General features: G+C 43.6%; 1 protein-coding gene across 3 annotated transcripts in view; it reads left to right on the forward strand.

Moving 5' to 3' along the window:
- smu1a (SMU1 DNA replication regulator and spliceosomal factor a) overlaps window positions 1–18130 on the forward strand; it is a 222968-nt gene that overhangs the window by 152309 nt on the left and 52529 nt on the right. The gene's annotated exons all lie outside the window — the stretch shown is intronic.

Below are 18130 nucleotides of genomic sequence, written 5' to 3' on the forward strand. Positions count from 1 at the left end.
ACTACACGCACGACAAATTGAACGTTTCATTTTCCAGACGTTTCTTGAGGTGGCCGTACGATCCTCAAAAGAACTGCAAAACACACCTGCGCTCTCCTTAAGATGCAGTCGCTCCTCTACGAACATCCATGGACCTGGACAAGCCAAAGACCTGCAGCACCCGTACGGGTCAACCCCACGTAGGGGGTTCACGTGACTAAAGTTTGACATGTCCTCAGGACAGACACTGTAGTTGCGTTTGGTGAGTCAGATAAGGCAGCATGACCATTCCCACATTAGCGTGGATTGAGAAGCAGTGAAGAGAACTTTGAGGACTAAAAAGTCGAGAACATGCAGACCATGTCCACATCTGTCTGAAGGATTTGTTACACTTTTATAGTTAACCTGTTTGTCAGAGTTCATGCTTTAGATGAAACGTAATTGAATACTTATTGACCCCTCTGTCTTTAAATAAAAAAAGGAGCTTTTTGTTTCTCTTCTCAGGGACACGCGCTCTTAAATAAACGAAAAGCAACATAATCATGTGTCACCACTGAAAAAAGACTTTCTCTTGAGCTTCACACATGGCTGAAGCTCAGGGGCTGAGCAGCTGTTAAAAGGAACAGTAGCAGAGCTAAAAACAGCAAGGACAGACGAAAGGTCTAGATGTTTGACCTGAAAGCAGAACCTGCAGATATTTGACCTAAAAGCAGAAAGCAGTTCTCATTTCTCACCCAAGCAGGCGGCTGGTTTCACAGTGGTTGGACCTAAACAGAAGTTTAGTGATTCAGGACTTCAACACTGACTGAATGTTTGAGAACAACGACTTCTTGTTGAGGAGAGAAAAAGCTGTTGATGTACTGTGGAGCTCTAAAGCTAACGGACCGATTTTCCTTACGGAAAATCGGTCCGTCAGTGGAACCTGGGGCAGTGGAACCTGTTGGGTTAAGGTTTCTCTCAAACCCACAGAGGCTTTTTCCACCAACAAGCATTTGGGCCACCTCATAGTGGGTTCACGTCACATCAGGAGGACAACATTGGACTTCCAGACAAGAATGCACAATTTTATTTTTAATTTTTACTTTAACAACATCCTGAAATGACGTAACAAACCCGTAAACTACGATGTAAACCAATACATAAACTAAAGCGATATTCACACCTGACGCAATTCGCATGTCAAATTTTCAAAAGTGCGCCTCCCTTTTGGCGCGCTTCAGATTTGCTGCTCGATGCATGTCCAAAAAATGTGCTTGACGCCTCGATGCCCCAAATATTTGTGGGCGGAGCTACTGCTTAATGTTTGTATCTGTGTTTATCTCATTACAATGCATGGAAGAAAGGGAGGATGTTTAGAGATTAAAGCTCTACAAAAACATCGGTAATCATGTTTCCGTGTTGGGGTCATTCGGACCCAGCTGGGTCATTCAGACTGGAGGATGTTTTTATTATTGTCTTGATGAAAAAGATTTAAGCAGGCGCCCTCCCCATCCCGCAGCGGCTCTCTGACTGCCGGTCAGCCAGAAACCTTCGCCCATCAGTTGGCGGGACCGTCTCCGGCAACCTCACGGCACCAGCGGGTTAGAAAATAATGGACGGAAGTTCAGGACAGGAACCCTCGCATCCATCGGCCATATTGGATTTGTAGTCTACCCACTGATCAAGTCACTGAAAATTACACGTGCCTATAAAGGTCAGAGTTTTTGACTCCTGCTGCGACGTGTCTGACGCCCGAATCGCTGCGTTGCTCAAAAGGTGCTGCTGCCGGACTGACGCACCGTGACCAGCACTCGGACCGTGCCGCAGGACCTCAAAACACATTTTTACATCTTCTCCTTGGTTTGAAAAACTGACAACAAAATCGAAAGTGCTAGATTGAAAGAAATTAAAATAAGCCCCTTCAAAATAAAACTCGTCTTCTCTTCCTTTCAGTGTATCTCTTCTGTGGTCTCCACAGCAAATCAGCTTAATCTGAGGTCTGATTTGCACATTTGGCTTGGCAAAGATTGTACGCCCGATCCCCTTCGTGACACAAGCCTCTGAATTTATCCGGGCTTGGGACCGGCACAATGAGACCCGGGCTCGGACCCCGTCGTGGCTACATTATAAAATAAACAAATCAAGTTCTTCACTATTATATCAAAATAGAAATGTCTTTATAAAAAGAAAAAAACCACACCAATGAATTCGAGGTGCGTTTAAACAGGTACCAGCGGTATTTCCCCTTAACACCCTGCCCCCCCCGTGCAGCCGGCCCCCTCAGCTGTATGAACATCAAACCGCCTGACACAGAAGGAGGAGAAAATCCGTTAAACCAGGAAGGAGCCTGTGTCTGTTCTGAGCAGAAAAAGCAGCAGATTGATGGGTTTTCATTTTGGTTTCATTTAGTTTCAATAAAGAACTCCTCCACATTTAATGGTTATGCAGTTTCTCCCTATAAAAAGTCATTTCTTTTAATGATTTTATGCTAAAGACTTCAAAAACAGAATGTGAGCCACTTCCTGATGGATCACATTTCACCATGGCAACGCTGCTTAACAATGTCTACCAAAAAAAGTGTCAAATGCAAACTAAAGACATTTGTAAATATATCCTATTCAAATAAAAAACAGAAGAATTATAACAAATGAAAATATAGAATAACATGCATTTATGTGGTCACACCTTACTTCTCTGGAATAATGCATGTTTAATCGGAGGTGAGACAGAAAAAAGGCCTTTGAGCTGCAGATCCGTCAGTCAGGAGGGGGGCTGGGGGGCGGGGGGGGGGTCTTGCACATCAAAAAGCTTATGCCTGCCTGCAAAAAAAAAAAGTCAAATAAATCCCTTTATTACATCGAATTTCAGCGAGCTGCCGTCATTCTCCTCACACTCAAAGCCTCCCTACCCGTTTGAACTGGATTTAAAAGCAGGACGGGAGGGGGGGCAAAACCAAGGTGTGTGTGGGGGGGTACATCACAAACTAAAGCCCACCCCCAAGACCCCCGAATGTGTTGTCACGAGGGAAAAAGAAGGCAGTTTGTGCACAACTTCCAGAATGACCCTCAGCTTTAGATGAAGCCTCATTTATGGAGCTGCAGCAGTTGGAGTGAATACAAGCCACCTAGTGGTGACCTGGTGAAGTGATTTGGCTTCAGTTGCTTTTGTTTGACTTTGTGCCTGATTTTTATGAGAGATTTAATACTTAAAACATAGGGATTAAACCCCCCCAAACAGATGCTAAATATTTTCCATCTTATGTTTAAACCACTGACTGTATAAGAGAACTGGACTGAGTGACTCCTCCCCCCTGGTATTCCAAACAGGAAGGCAAAATCTTATAGAATTCTATAAAGAAATGAACAGCTGTTCTTCAGTAACTCTGTTGGTCAGAAAAAACATTTATTGATCTGATACCTTGACAGTTCTAAACTGACCTATCAGATGTCTCCACAAAAGTAGGTGGAGCCTGCTGGATTGACAGATTTCGTGTAGCTTGCTTTCAAGTGTGAGTGGCCTTCCAACAAGCTCATTCCTGTTTGATGAGACTGGTTGCCATAGAAACGTTGACTCAGACCGACTCGGACCATTCACTGGTTACGTACGTCATCTGGCTCCAACATGGTGGCGTATCGTATCGTATCCGTATCGTGAAAAAATGGCGACTGGATGAACTTTGTTCTATTGGAGACAGCAGTAAACCATTTTCATGGGTGACATCGCCTCCGCTCGGTCCAGTTCTCTTATACTGTCAATGGGATTTTTCTGGACGCTGGTTCCTTTCCTCTTGCCACTTGTGGGACCTGATCCATGTTGCCATGGTGCATCTCCAAAGCTTTCCTCCAAACATAATGAACCTTCGCCATCATCACACCTGACCTCCATCGCCTGTACTTCTAATAATACTTCCACCCCCGCGAGGGTGAGCGCTCTCTCTCCCTGCCGTCGCATTTCTGCCTGAATAAATTACTCGCTGTGTTTTTGCTGCAGCTGCAGTTTGCAGCAGCAGATTTCCGTCCTCTGCTGTGTTTTTTCCCCCCACTCCACACGTCTCACTTCAGCTGAAGTTCTCAATCGTATAGTACACTAGTTACCTCGTTGTTGATCTTTGTGCCGAGTCTGCCGACCTCAAATGAACCTGCTTCCAGGCGGACTGTCGGTCAAACCCGTCTCAGTTTTCGGTGGCCCCTCGTACTTTGAGTGGATTTCTTGCATCTTTTGTTGGTTCCTCTGGAGTTTGTAAACCTGCTTACTGGCTCACCATCTCCTCTGCCCTTCAGGCTCAGAGTCAGAATTTGGAAGATTCAGACTTCCAAATTTAGCCTTTGACTTAAGATTTCCCTTTAATCCATCTGAACCGTTTTTTTCCTTCATGCTGCAGCTCTGAGGATCAGAGCTGCTCTTCTGGGATGGATTTGCCAGCCGCTTCTCTTCTCCTTCTTCCTTCAGTCATAATGATTTCCTCTCTGCTGTTGTCTGTTTCAAATGAGAATCTCACCCCAGGGGTTGACATAGCCCAGAAATTTGCACTGGCCCACAGGGCCAGTAGTTTTTGAAACTTACTGGCCCTGCCTGAAAGTTACTGGCCCGACACCGCGCATAGCGGGACCCGCCGCTCCGCAGGTGCTTGCAACTTTAGGGGGGTCCGGGGGCATGCCCCCCCGGAAACTTTTAATATGGTGCAATTTGGTGCATTCTGGTGACATCACTTATTTCTACACTTTTCAATGACTGAAAATAGACCATATCAAACTTAAATCTGCTCTAGTCTGTTTCAGATGTTTTGAAGAGAGCACTGCAGTGTAGTAGGTAACACTAGTTCAGAAGTTTTCATGGTGCTTCTAACGGCAAATATCGCAATAAATCATAAACCTTAAATGTGTTAAAACAATCTAATGGCAGCTTGAACCATTTAACGAATCAAATAAATCCCTTAATGCATTTGACCAATCGGATGGACGCCTTCACATTGTTGACCAATCAGATGGAGCCCTGTTATGTTAGATGTTTGTAACCTATGTCAACGTGGGTCATTTGGAGTATAATTTTTAAACTGGGAATGGTTATTTGGTTATTTTGCTGTTTGTTTATATACCGCAAATTATATCGTTATCGCAATTTTAATCTCTGATATCGCATATCGCGAGTTTTCCTCATATTGTGCAGGTCTAACTGAGATCATTCAGCTAACTAGAAATACTTACTGCTTACAGTGTTGTAAAGAAAAACAAAATTAAGTAGTTTAACATTCTACTGCATTTGAGTCTGAAATTCAGGTATTTGGAGTTGCCTTTGATTCTTTGACATTCAGCTTAAAGCTTAGTGGATACATTTTTATCTTCAAAGCATTCATTAAATAAGCTTGCTGTCCATACTACTAATTATACCCACTACTCCATCCAAAATATTCCTATCTATTCCTGCCATGTCTTCCACATCTCTGACATGCTTCAGTCTCTCTTCAGTGACGGTGTCGGATTTATAATCAAATGTAATAATAACCCACTGGCTTGTGGCTTCGTTGTTGCTGTTTAACATTGTTTTGTATTGAATTGTTACATTCAATAAAGTTTGGAAAAAAAAAAGTAGTGAGCGCGTGCCGCGTGGTGCTCGGCAGTGAAAGCCGCGCGCGCGCAGGCGGGAGAGAAGGAGAAGTGATCAAAGGTTTCCCATAGAAACCCTTGAAGTCTGAACACAGGACTAGCAGAAAAACTAAATTATGAAGACGAGGTAAATCTACACGTTTTCGCAAAATTTACTTTATTGAAAAAGGTGAAGAATATATAAACCGTTAGATATTTTAGTGGCCCGAGCGGACAAGTGAAAAGTAAAGTCTTGTGGTCCGCACTGCTCGAAAAACAGGACCGGGCCAGCGGACAAATGGCTATGTCGAGCCCTGCACCCACAACTCTAATTTTATCTGCTGGTCAGCCATAATAACAGTTATTCAAATACAGTAGAGACAGTTGGGCGTAACCGGAATGATCTGGATTCTCTGCCAGACTTTGATGTCCAGATTTAGTCTTTAGTTTCCCACTGATCAGCTGATGCTGCTGGTAAGTTTGCTTCCATGTTTTAACAGTTTTAGTTCATTTTTGTAAACGTCGTCTAATCGTGACATTCAAATGTCAAACAAAAAGTGAAGGATTTCCCTGTGTTTACATCATCTCCGTGTCTATATGGTTAATCAAGAGGATGCAACAGAAATCTTTTTTTCTTTTTTATCAGAAGAAAAACTCAGACGTTGGGACGTAAATGAATTACTTTGATTGTCTTTATCTCCTTTCATCTTGAATTCTTTCTGCTCTGAGACTGAAGACTGGAAGGACTTTCTTCTTTGCAGGATGTGACAGAACATTTCACTGGCAGAACATCCTCTGATTTGCATTCCAATTAGCAGCAGAACAGAGCAGCCACACTTTAAACTCTTGTTGCCCCCCCCTCCACTAGAAAAGGACACTGATCTGTCTTTACATATTTGGATGGAGACGTTCTGTTTCCGTCAGCAGTGAGTGGGTTTAAACTCTCGGTTCCTCGTGACGCTTGAAGCTTTTTTTTCTAACATAAACTAGTTTTTAAACGGGAAAATAGAAGAAATCACAAAGTTTGTTTTAGAAAAAGATTACTCTGAATATTTAGGAAGGGCCGACAGGACTCCATTCACACAAACAAATGAAATCGATTACTGTGCGGATACTGCAGTTAGTGTGATGCTGACGAACGCTGGCGCACAGCAGGAAGGTCACAGATCCAGATGACGGCGGGATGTACGAACCGCAGCAATAAGACTGAAAATCAACCTGAGTTTGGTTGAAGCTGAAGATTTAGAGTAGAACTTAAAGCTATCCATGCATCTTCTTCCGCTCGTCCCGGACCGGCTCAGGGGGGCAGCAGTCTAAGCAAAGATGCCCAGACTCTCCCCCGCAACTTCCTCCAGCTCCTCTGGGGGGACCTCGAGGCGTTCCCAGGCCAGCAGAGACATAGTCTCTCCAGTGTGTCCTGGGTCTTCCCCGGGGCCTCCGCCCAGCGGGATGGCGTCCAGGACCAGACGCCCGAGCCGCCTCAACTGGCTCCTCTGGATGTGGAGGAGCAGCAGTTCTACTCAGAGCTCTCCGTGGGTGACCGAGCTCCTCATCCTATCTCTAAGGGAGCGCTCTGCCACCCTTGGGAGGAAGCTCATTTTAGCCTAGTTCTTTGGGTCATGACCCAGAGCTCATGACCATAGGGGAGTAGTGGAACAAAGATCAACCGGTGAATTGAGAGCTTTGCTCTTTGGCTAAGCTCTCTCTTCACCACAACGGCCCGGTACAGCGACCGCATAACGGCAGATGCCACACCAATCAATCACTCACCCCTTCCCTCACTCGTGAACAAGATATTTCAACTCCTTCACCTGGGGCAGGAGCACACCACCCACCCAGAGAGGGCAAACTACCTTACTTAAAACTATTGTAACAGTCAAAGGGAGCTTCAGCGCCTCCAGGCTGTTCAGAACTCTTCTGCAGGTTTTAGAACTCCCACCAGCAGAAGCATCACTGCACTCTACTCCCAGTTCATTTTTTTTCTATTTTCATTACCTTCAGAGCTCTTCGTGATCAGACTCCACATTGAATATCTGAGCGTCTTGGATTCCGTAGACCATCTGCTGCTCTGAGATGTTCAGCTCAGGTTTTATTGGTTGTCCCTCACACACATTTTAACCCTTGTGCTATCCCAGATGACCCCCCCCCCCTTCCAATGACGTGTTCTCCCTACCATGACAAAGGTGGATAAAGGTGGAAAGATTTCATGTAATCCATGGACACCAGTGAAGATCACAAATCATTGAAGAAAAAAGGTTCAGAGCACTGTCTAGTCCACTCCCAATGTTAAAGTGCCTAGGATAGCACAAGGGATAAAGAGATGGATGGGTGGGTGGGTGGGTGGGTGGATGGATGGATAAAATGTGTTTATCGCTCCACACAGGACGACCCTTACAAACACTTCAAACCCGCCTCATGAGCTCAGCATGAGCTTCAGCGCCTTTGGGTCTGAAGCTTTTAGAACTGAGGGTTTAACTGTCACCTGTCAATCAAAAGCCACACACCCCTAATTAGGGCACATTTTCAGTCTCAGGATAGGATGGACGCCCCGCCCCATTACCCATTAAATCAGTCTTACACATTTAATCTAGAGGCAAATACAGAAGCAAACTGTTCACTTGACTTTTTAACCTTCTCCTTGAACTGGATCCGTCTTGTTTGTATGATAAGACGCCCAGAGGTTACCTGATGAACTGCACCGGCTTCAGTTACTTCATCAAAACCTTCAAAAGTTTCTTCTGCTAGCTCCATGTTTATGGTTCTTAGTCTGCATTTATTCCTCATGTTAACTTAATAATCCGTTCTAAAGCAGACGCACAAAAGGACCAATGAGAACAGAAGCGCTCCAAATATGGGCATGCTTTGACTAAAGTGTCTGATAAAAGTCTGAGGTTTTCATGTGTGTGTTTTTTTTTTAGAAGATGCAGGTTAGAATGTGTGAAAAAATACCCCCCAAAAAAGTATCTGGCATTTGTAGCAAAGACGGGTTTCTAACATTTTCCAAATAGAAAACAAAACAGGTGAAGATGTTCTAGATGAGCTCTGACAGCAGTCAGAGAACACAACTGTTCTCACAGAGGAGTAAAGAACCACTCAAAACACTTTGGGACCATTTGGAAACTCAGGGTTTTTAAACACAATATGTCCTACGGTGAATCGTTTTTCTTTGTGTGGAACAATGTCAGAATGAAGGTGCAGGAAAAGGCCATTCAGCCCAGATTAGAGGTAATCCCACGCTGCTGCCTCTGTCAGACTCTTCTCTTAGAAGGATTTTTAATTGTTTCTCTCCAAACCGGAGTGAAAAGATTGATTTGTAATTGTTGAGAAATCACAATAGAGTTTAATGAAAATGTGTTCTTCAATTTTCTTCAGTAAAAACCTCATTTTTGACGGTGCAGGAGCGCTGTGAGGCTTAATATTTGGGAGAAGGAGGAAACCAGAAATGGGATGCGACTTCTCCCATAAAGACGTTTCTATTTATCTGTGAAAGCAAAATAAAAAAGTTATTTCCTGAAAAAAAACAGGAGTTTTCTGCATCATCTTCACGTCTGTCCAGAGAGATAAAAATGAGTTTAATGTGAGTGGCGGTCTGTTTCTGGAAGCTTCCCGCCAGTTGATGGAACCGGCGTGAACCTGAGCAGAGGAAGTGACAGAGATGCTGCTGCAGGTGAGGCAGAATCAGTGAGACGTCAGCAGGGAAGTGGCGAAGGGAGAAGAGGCCCTGCAGCTAAATCCGTGGAGTGACCCGTGGTCTTCCTCCTGGCTGTGTCGATGAGCTCAGGCCTGAACTGACAGCAGCCCGTGGAGGCGTCCCACAGGGAAACCAAGCCGGGCAGACCTTTGACAGGGGGGGACTTTTACACACAAAGCTGCTCTTTCATGTTCTTAAACGCTGATTAACCTGACATTTCTACAAACTGACTTCAGTTCCTCATCGAACTTCACTGTCAGATCAGCAAGAAAAACGCAGCAGATGAAAGATCTATGAACAGAACACGAGACGCTGAAGTCAAAATAAAATCGATTCAAGAGTTACAGGCAGTTTCAGGCCTATGGGTCTCCGGAGAACCTCAGCGAGATCCAACTTTCACAGGAGCGAACGACCAAAAAAAAAAAGAGTAAAGTAACCCAAGGAGGACTCATTCAGGAGGTCATGAAAGAAGCAGAAGAGGGTGGGAAAAAAGGTCAGACCTCACTGGACTCGGTTCAGGTCAGAGGTCATGATCCAACTGCCAGAAAGAGACTTTGGGACAAACATGGATCCTCTTGCTGAGGAGCAAGAACACAGAGGAACATCTGGATCCACTAAACCTCTGGACTCATGGTTCTGATGAGACATAAAAGGAACCTTCTGGAAGGACCCTTCGTGGATCTACATCAGATGAAGATGCCGTTTTATAAAGTTGAACAGTTTTTTTGTGTGGAAATGTCCTCCTTTGTTTAAAGAATTCTCCTCAGAATCCTGAAACTTCTCCTCAGACATGAGACAGACTGACTGTCATTGCTGTTTACACACAGAACCAGGCTCTTTTTAAAACTATCCTAATGTAAAAAGACTAATACATATACAGTATTTAGCAAACCTAAAAAAATTATTTTAACATGTATTGAATGTGTTGGTTTAATGATCCGTTTTATTCATCTACTGACTTTGGAGAGAGTCATTACTTTTCTGCAGCATGGACTGCTCTTTTGCTTTGATAAAGTAATCAATAAGCTGTGCACCCTGGCTGTCACTTCTGGGTCTTTTTCTCCCTTAGTTTTTATATGGTGAACAGTGCTGATGCAGGAGGAGCTGCTGTACGCTTCATCACTTGGAATGTAAAAGGTTTAAATTGACCTGTTAAACGAGCTAGAAGATTTAATCACCTTAAACATTTGAAATGTGATATTGCCTTTCTTCAGGAAACTCACCTACTGGTTAAAGACCAAGTTAGACTTAAAAAAAAAGTTGGGTTGGTAGTATATTACATTCTTAATTCTAAAACCTGCGGAACAGTCATACTAATTCATAAAAAAATCCAGTTTGCAGTAACCACCATTATAACACACCCTCAAGGGCGATTTGTGTTGGTGTCTGGGCTCCTCTATCATAAGCCTGTGGTTTTGGTAAACATCTATGCCCCGAATTGGGATGATGAAAAATGTATAGGTAAGATAATGTCATTGATTCCTGACCTAAACTCACACCAGTTCATTTTTGGTGGAGACTTGAAATGTGTAATAAATCCAACACTTGATCGTTCCAATCCTAAATCAACAAACCTTTCCAAAGAACCAAACTCCTATCAAATTTTATGAACGAGATAGGATGTGTTGATTCGATAGCATTCGATAGGGTGGAGTGGAGATATCTATATCCTTGTTTAAAGAAATCTGGTTATGGTCCCAACTTCATCTCCTGGATCGAGCTTTGGTATAAATCACCCAAAGCCTCCGTAATTAGTAATGGTAAGCGGTCACAATAGTTTCAGTTGTCACGGGGTACTCGCCAGGGCTGTCCTCTCAGTCCATTACTATTCGCTTTAACTATATATCTATCATACTTAAAACTTTACCATCAATTAGTGGAATCCACAGGGGCGTTGTTGTCCCTCTGATTTGATTGTTATATTTGTCAGACCCCATTCTAAACGTCCCTCACATAATTCATGCTTTGAGGAAATTTGGGGCTTTCTCTGGGTACAAATTAAACTTAAGTAAAAGTGAATGTTATCCAGTTAATGATCTGGCTCTCCAAATACAAAATAATGCCTTACCATTCCAAGTGTCTACAAATAGCTTTACGTACTTGGGTATCAATATTAAAAGAGATATGCAACATCTCCATCAAAAAAACCTCTGTCATTTATTAGAAAAGACAAAATTAGACCTAAAGAAGTGGAGAACTCTTCACTTATTCCTGGCAGGAAAGGTTAATTGTATTGAAATGACTGTACTCCTCAAATTTCTTTACCTTTTTCAGTGCATCCCACTCTATATCCCCAAATTATTTTTTTAAATCTCTTCATAAGGCTTTTGTCTCATTTCTATGGGATAGAAGGAAACCTAGGATACGGCTTGAATTGCTACAGAGGTCTAAAAATCAAGGCGGTTTAGCCTTTCCCAACTTTCAGTACTATTACTGGGCTTGAAATGAAAAATCTAGCCACAGGGGTTGCAAGCCAGTTGCCTCTGTGCCGGTCCCAAGCCCGGATAAATAGAGAGGGTTGCGTCAGGAAGGGCATCCGGCGTAAAAATTGCCAAAATAACCATGCGAATCATCCACAACACTTTAGACATACCGGATCGGTCGAGGCCCGGGTTAACAACGACCGCCACCGATGCTGTTAACCTACAGGGTGTCGGTGGAAATTTGACTACTGTTGGTGGAAGAAAGAGGGGAGGCAGAAGGGTCCGTGGCCAGAGAGAGAAGGGAAAAGGCAGGAACATAGGTTTGAGAAAAGGGACTCTTAACGTTGGCACAATGACAGGGAAAGGCAGAGAGCTGGCAGACATGATGGAGAGAAGGAAGGTAGATGTACTGTGTGTGCAGGAGACAAGGTGGAAGGGCAGCAAGGCACGTAGTATTGGAGGAGGATACAAACTGTTCTATCATGGTGTTGATAGGAAGAGAAACGGGGTAGGTGTGATTCTGAAGGGGGAGTTTGTAAACAGTGTTCTAGAGGTGAAAAGAGTCTCAGACAGGATGATGAGCCTAAAGTTAGAAATTGAAGGGGTGATGGTGAATGTAGTCAGTGGGTATGCGCCACAGGTTGGCTGTGAGTTAGAAGTGAAGGAGAGATTCTGGAGTGAGTTGGATGAGGTCATAGAAAGTATCCCCAGAGGAGAGAGAGTTGTTATTGGAGCAGGCTTTAATGGCCATGTTGGTGAGGGCAACAGAGGTGATGAGGAGGTGATGGGCAGGTTTGGTGTGAAGGAAAGGAATCTGGACGGACAGATGGTGGTGGACTTTGCGAAGAGGATGGAAATGGCTGCAGTCAACACTTACTTCCAGAAGAGAGAGGAACATAGAGTGACATACAGAAGTGGAGGTAGGAGTACTCAGGTGGACTACATCCTATGTAGACGAGGTCATTTGAGAGAGGTTAATGACTGCAAAGTGGTGGTAGGAGAGAGTGTAGCCAGACAGCACCGCATGGTGGTGTGTAAGATGACTCTGGAGGTCAGGAAGAAGAAGAGAGGGAAAACAGAAAAGAAGACCAAGTGGTGGAAGCTACAGAATGAAGAAACTTGTGAGGAATTTAGGCAGAAGTTGAGACAGGTTCTGGGTGGTCAGGATGAGCTTCCAGATGACTGGGAAACTACAGCAGAGATTATCAGGGAAACAGGTAGGAAGGTGCTAGGTGTGTCATCTGGAAAGAGGAAAGACGGTAAAGACACTTGGTGGTGGAATGAGGAAGTACAGGACTGCGTCCAGAGGAAGAGGTTGGCTAAAAGGAAGTGGGATGTAGAAAGGACTGAGGAAGGTAGACAGGAGTACAAGGAAGCGCAGCGTAGAGTGAAGAGAGAGGTGGCAAAGGCCAAACAGAAAGCTTACGATGAGCTATATGACAGGTTAGACACAAAGGAAGGAGAAAAGGACTTGTTCAGGCTAGCCAGACAGAGAGACAGAGATGGGAAGGACGTGCAACAGATAAGGGTGATTAAGGACAGAGATGGAAAGGTGCTAACAACCCAAGAGAGTGTACAGAAAAGATGGAAGGAGTATTTTGAGGAGCTGATGAACGTGGAAAATGACAGGGAAAGAAGGGAGGAAGATGTGGTTGTTGTGGAGCAGGAAGTAGCAGAGATTGGAAAGGAGGAGGTTAGGAAGGCTCTGAAAAGGATGAAGAGCGGAAAGGCCGTTGGTCCTGATGACCTACCTGTGGAGGTATGGAAGTGCTTAGGAGAGACAGCAGTGGAATTTCTAATGAAGTTGTTCAATAGGATTCTAGAGAGTGAGAAGATGCCTGAGGAATGGAGGAGAAGCGTTCTGGTTCCGATCTTTAAAAACAAGGGTGACACGCAGAACTGCAGCAACTATAGAGGAATAAAGTTGATGAGCCACACAATGAAGCTGTGGGAAAGAGTAGTGGAAGCCAGGCTTAGGAAGAAGGTGGAGATTTGTGAGCAGCAGTATGGTTTCATGCCCCGTAAGAGCACCACTGATGCCATTTTTGCTTTGAGAATGTTGATGGAAAAGTACAGAGAAGGTCAGAAGGAGCTGCATTGTGTGTTCGTAGATTTAGAGAAGGCGTATGACAGGGTGCCGAGGGAGGAGCTGTGGTACTGTATGAGGTCGTCTGGAGTGGCAGAGAAGTATGTCAGAGTAGTTCAGGACATGTATGAGAGAAGTATGACGGTGGTGAGATGTGCTGTAGGTCAGACAGAGGAGTTCAAGGTGGAGGTGGGACTACACCAAGGATCAGCTTTGAGTCCTTTTTTGTTTGCTATGCTGATGGACAGGCTGACAGACGAGGTAAGACAGGAATCTCCCTGGACAATGATGTTTGCGGATGACATTGTAATTTGCAGAGAGCAGGTGGAGGAACAGCTAGAGAGGTGGAGGTTTGCTCTGGAAAGAAGAGGCATGAAGGTCAGTCATAGTAAGACAGAATACATGTGTCTGAACGAGAGGGATCAAGGTAGAAGCGTTAGGTTACAGGGGACTGAGGTGAAGAAGGTGCAGGAGTTTAAGTACTTGGGGTCAACAGTTCAGTGTGATGGGGAGTGTGGAAAAGAGGTGAAGAGGCGAGTGCAGGCAGGTTGGAGCGGGTGGAGGAAAGTGTCAGGAGTGTTGTGTGACAGAAGAGTGTCAGCAAGACTCAAAGGAAAGGTGTACAAGACAGTGGTGAGACCAGCTCTGCTCTATGGGTTAGAGACGGTAGCAGTGAGACAGAGACAAGAGGCTGAGATGGAGGTAGCGGAGATGAAGATGTTGAGGTTCTCCTTAGGAGTGACCAGGTTAGACAGGATAAGGAACGAGTACATCAGAGGGACGGCTCATGTTGCCTGTGTTAGCGACAAAGTCAGAGAAGCCAGACTGAGATGGTTTGGACATGTTCAGAGGAGGGATAGTGGATATATTGGTAGAAGGATGTTGGAGATGGAGCTGCCTGGCAGGAGGGCAAGAGGACGGCCAAAGAGGAGATACATGGATGTCTTAACAGAGGACGTGAAGTTGGCTAATGTTAGGGTAGAAGATGTTCATGATAGAGTGAAGTGGAAAAGGATGATTCGCTGTGGCGACCCCTGATGGGAAAAGCCGAAAGAGAAAGAAGACTGGGCTTGAAATGAAAAGAATATCTTACACTGGCTCCACAGTCCTGATATGGACTGGTGCCTTCTTGAAGCTGCTTCATGCATCTCAACTTCTCTCTGTGCTTAGGTCACCTCTGACTTGTCTCTTTGCCCTTAAATACGCCAGTCATCATAAATACCCTTAAAATAGGGTTTCAGGTCAGACAGAGTTCAAATAATCGGATCATCAATAAAATAATCGGATCATCAATAATCCACACCTCTCAGGAAAAGTGTTTTTTCTTTCTCTCACATTCATGTTTCTGTTGTTGTTTCGTTGTTTTTGTTTTTTGTTCTTTCTCTTTCCCTCTCTCTTTTCTCTTGTCCCCCCCCCTTCCCATGTCCTCATATGTGAATCAGGTAAAGTCAACGCAACCACGGTGAGTATTTATTTATGCACGGAACGGGCGCGCGCGCATACTAGCGCGCATAAGAGCATGCACACGCGATCCCGCACACACACGTTGATAAACTGCAAAAACCTCACTTAGGCTCACACAGGACGCACGCAACATGCAGCTCACAGCCAAGACACGTTCACCCACAACGCATAGCGCTTGTCAGTGTAGCAGGTACGCACAGCGGGCACGCGCACACGGACGGGCACACGCACTATTTAGCCTTGCACTCTCCCGGTTAGAACAGCTATGAACAGTCTTAACATCGTTAGCTGGAATGTGCGTGGACTTGGTTCTGGGCCAAAGAGATTGAAAGTGTTAAATCACCTGAATGATCTTAAAGCAGATATAGCTCTGCTGCAGGAGACCCATTTATCTTTATCAGCTGGTCATCTCCTGTGCTGTTCCCAGTATCCAGCTATGTATTCTGCCAGTTTCAACTCCAAACAAAGAGGGGTTGCAGTTTTGATTAATAAAAATGTTACATTTACTCATAAGGATACAGTTACTGACCCAGAAGGCAGATTTGTAATCATTAATATATCCATTCAGAATAAAGACTTTTGCATCGCCAGTATCTATGGCCCGAATGTTGACGACTCTTCCTTCTTTCACAGATTCTTCACCTCACTCTCAGTTCACTCTGACTCCACAATCATTATAGGAGGAGACGTCAACCTTGTTTTGGACCCTGAACTTGACAGACTCAGCACAGCAGCAAACCAGCGTACATGGCAGTCTGCAAGTATTCTAAAGCAGTACATGAATGATCTGGGTCTCTGCGACGCTTGGCGCTCATGTCATCCAAGCACTAAGGGGTTCACCTTTTTTTCTCCAGTTCACCATTCACAATCTCGTTTAGATTATTTATTAGTCAGTAACTCCCTTTTGAAAGAAATTAAAAGTTCCAACATTCATCCAATTATTATCAGTGACCATGCACCAGTTTCTGTTACTATTTCAAGGGAAGTACCCAGACCCTCGGGTTCAACCTGGAGGTTTAATACGTCTCTGTTAAAAGACCAGGAATTTATTGAATTCTTTAAAAAAGAGTGGGCAACCTTCTTAGAATTCAACGATACTTCTGAAATATCACCAAGTATTCTTTGGGAAGCAGCAAAAGCAGTCATGAGAGGGAAAATCATCTCTTATTCAACGCATAAAAAACGCAAGGAGAAAGCAGATTTATTAGAATTAGGAAATAAAATAAAAACTCTGGAGACTGCTTATGCTGCTTCTGCACAGGAACACATACTGGGGGACCTGAAAAATTTAAAGCTGCAGTTAAATGACATCATCAATAAACAAACACAATTCCAGATACAAAGGCTTCGACTGGAAAGATATGAAAACTCAAATAAATCTGGCAAATTTCTAGCTAATCAGCTTAAAATTAATAAAGAAAAATCAACAATCACTTCGATTATGGACCAAACAGGGAATGTCACCCATGACCCGGTAAAAATTAATAATGCGTTTAAAGACTTTTATCAAAACTTATACACTCCACAGATCAATCCATCAGAACAAAGCATCAACTCATTTCTCAACAATATAAACCTGCCCAAGTTAAACGAAGATCAAATCACAAATTTAGACTCTCCGCTCTCGTTGTCTGAGCTTCATGAAGCTCTGTCACTTATGCCTAATGGTAAAGCACCAGGGCCTGACGGCTTTCCTGCAGAGTTTTATAAGGAATTCTGGGAACAACTGGCACCAACGTTTTATAAAACGGTAAAATTTATCAATGAAAGCCAATCTCTACCACCTAACATGAACTCTGCCAACATTATCCTTCTTCTAAAACCAGACAAAGACCCCACGAGTCCTTCAAGCTATCGCCCCATTTCTTTAATTAATGCAGATGTAAAAATTATCTGCAAAGCACTAGCACAGAGAATAGAAAAAGTCACTCCTCACATAATTGACTTTGATCAAACTGGATTCATCAAAGGCAGACACTCGGATGACAATGTCCGCAGACTCGTTAACATAATAGACTTTGCCACCATCAAAAACCAGGAAATGACTATACTATCACTGGACGCTGAAAAAGCCTTTGATAGAGTAAACTGGAAGTTCCTCATTGCTGCCCTCCATAAGTTTGGGTTTGGAGAATCATTCATCAATTGGATCAAAATATTATATCACAACCCCAATGCATCAGTTAGAACTAATAAACAGACTTCCAACAGGTTTTTTCTTGGAAGAGGAACTAGACAGGGTTGCCCACTCTCTCCTTCTCTTTTTGCAATATTTATCGAGCCTCTAGCTGCAGCAATAAGACAGAATGAGAGTATTAAAGGAATTAAAACCAAACACAGCCATCATAAAATTAGTCTCTATGCAGATGACATATTACTGTTTTTAAGTAATATACATTCTGTAAATGAAACGGCAACAATCATTAATGAATTCTCTTCTATATCAGACTATTCCATTAATTGGAATAAATCTGTTTTATTACCACTGAACAGTAATGCGGAGCAAGGACTCACAATACCAGTTAAATCAGGCAATATAAAATATCTAGGTATTTATTTTTCCCCCAAAATATCAGAACTGGTGCTGCTAAACTACACCCCATTACTGAAAAACATACAGGACGATCTAACACGCTGGACCAACCTGCCTTTGTCCCTTATGGGCAAGGTAGCCACGGTTAAAATGAAAATCTTACCCAAAGTTAATTATCTCTTCTCAATGATTCCCACACAACCGCCATTAAAATGGTTCAAAACATTAGACTCATCCATATCAAGCTTTCTATGGAACAATAAACCTGCAAGAATTAGTCTAAAAACTTTAAAATCTGCAAAAAGCTGTGGAGGATTAGAATTACCTAACTTCCACAATTACTTTCTTGCAAATAGATTACAATACATCTTAAAATGGTTAAAAAATAATCCA

The sequence above is a fragment of the Oryzias latipes genome, chromosome 10 (assembly GCF_053564925.1).
Source record: "Oryzias latipes strain Hd-rR chromosome 10, Olatipes_Hd-rR_3.1".
Classification (NCBI taxonomy): Eukaryota; Metazoa; Chordata; class Actinopteri; order Beloniformes; family Adrianichthyidae; genus Oryzias; species Oryzias latipes.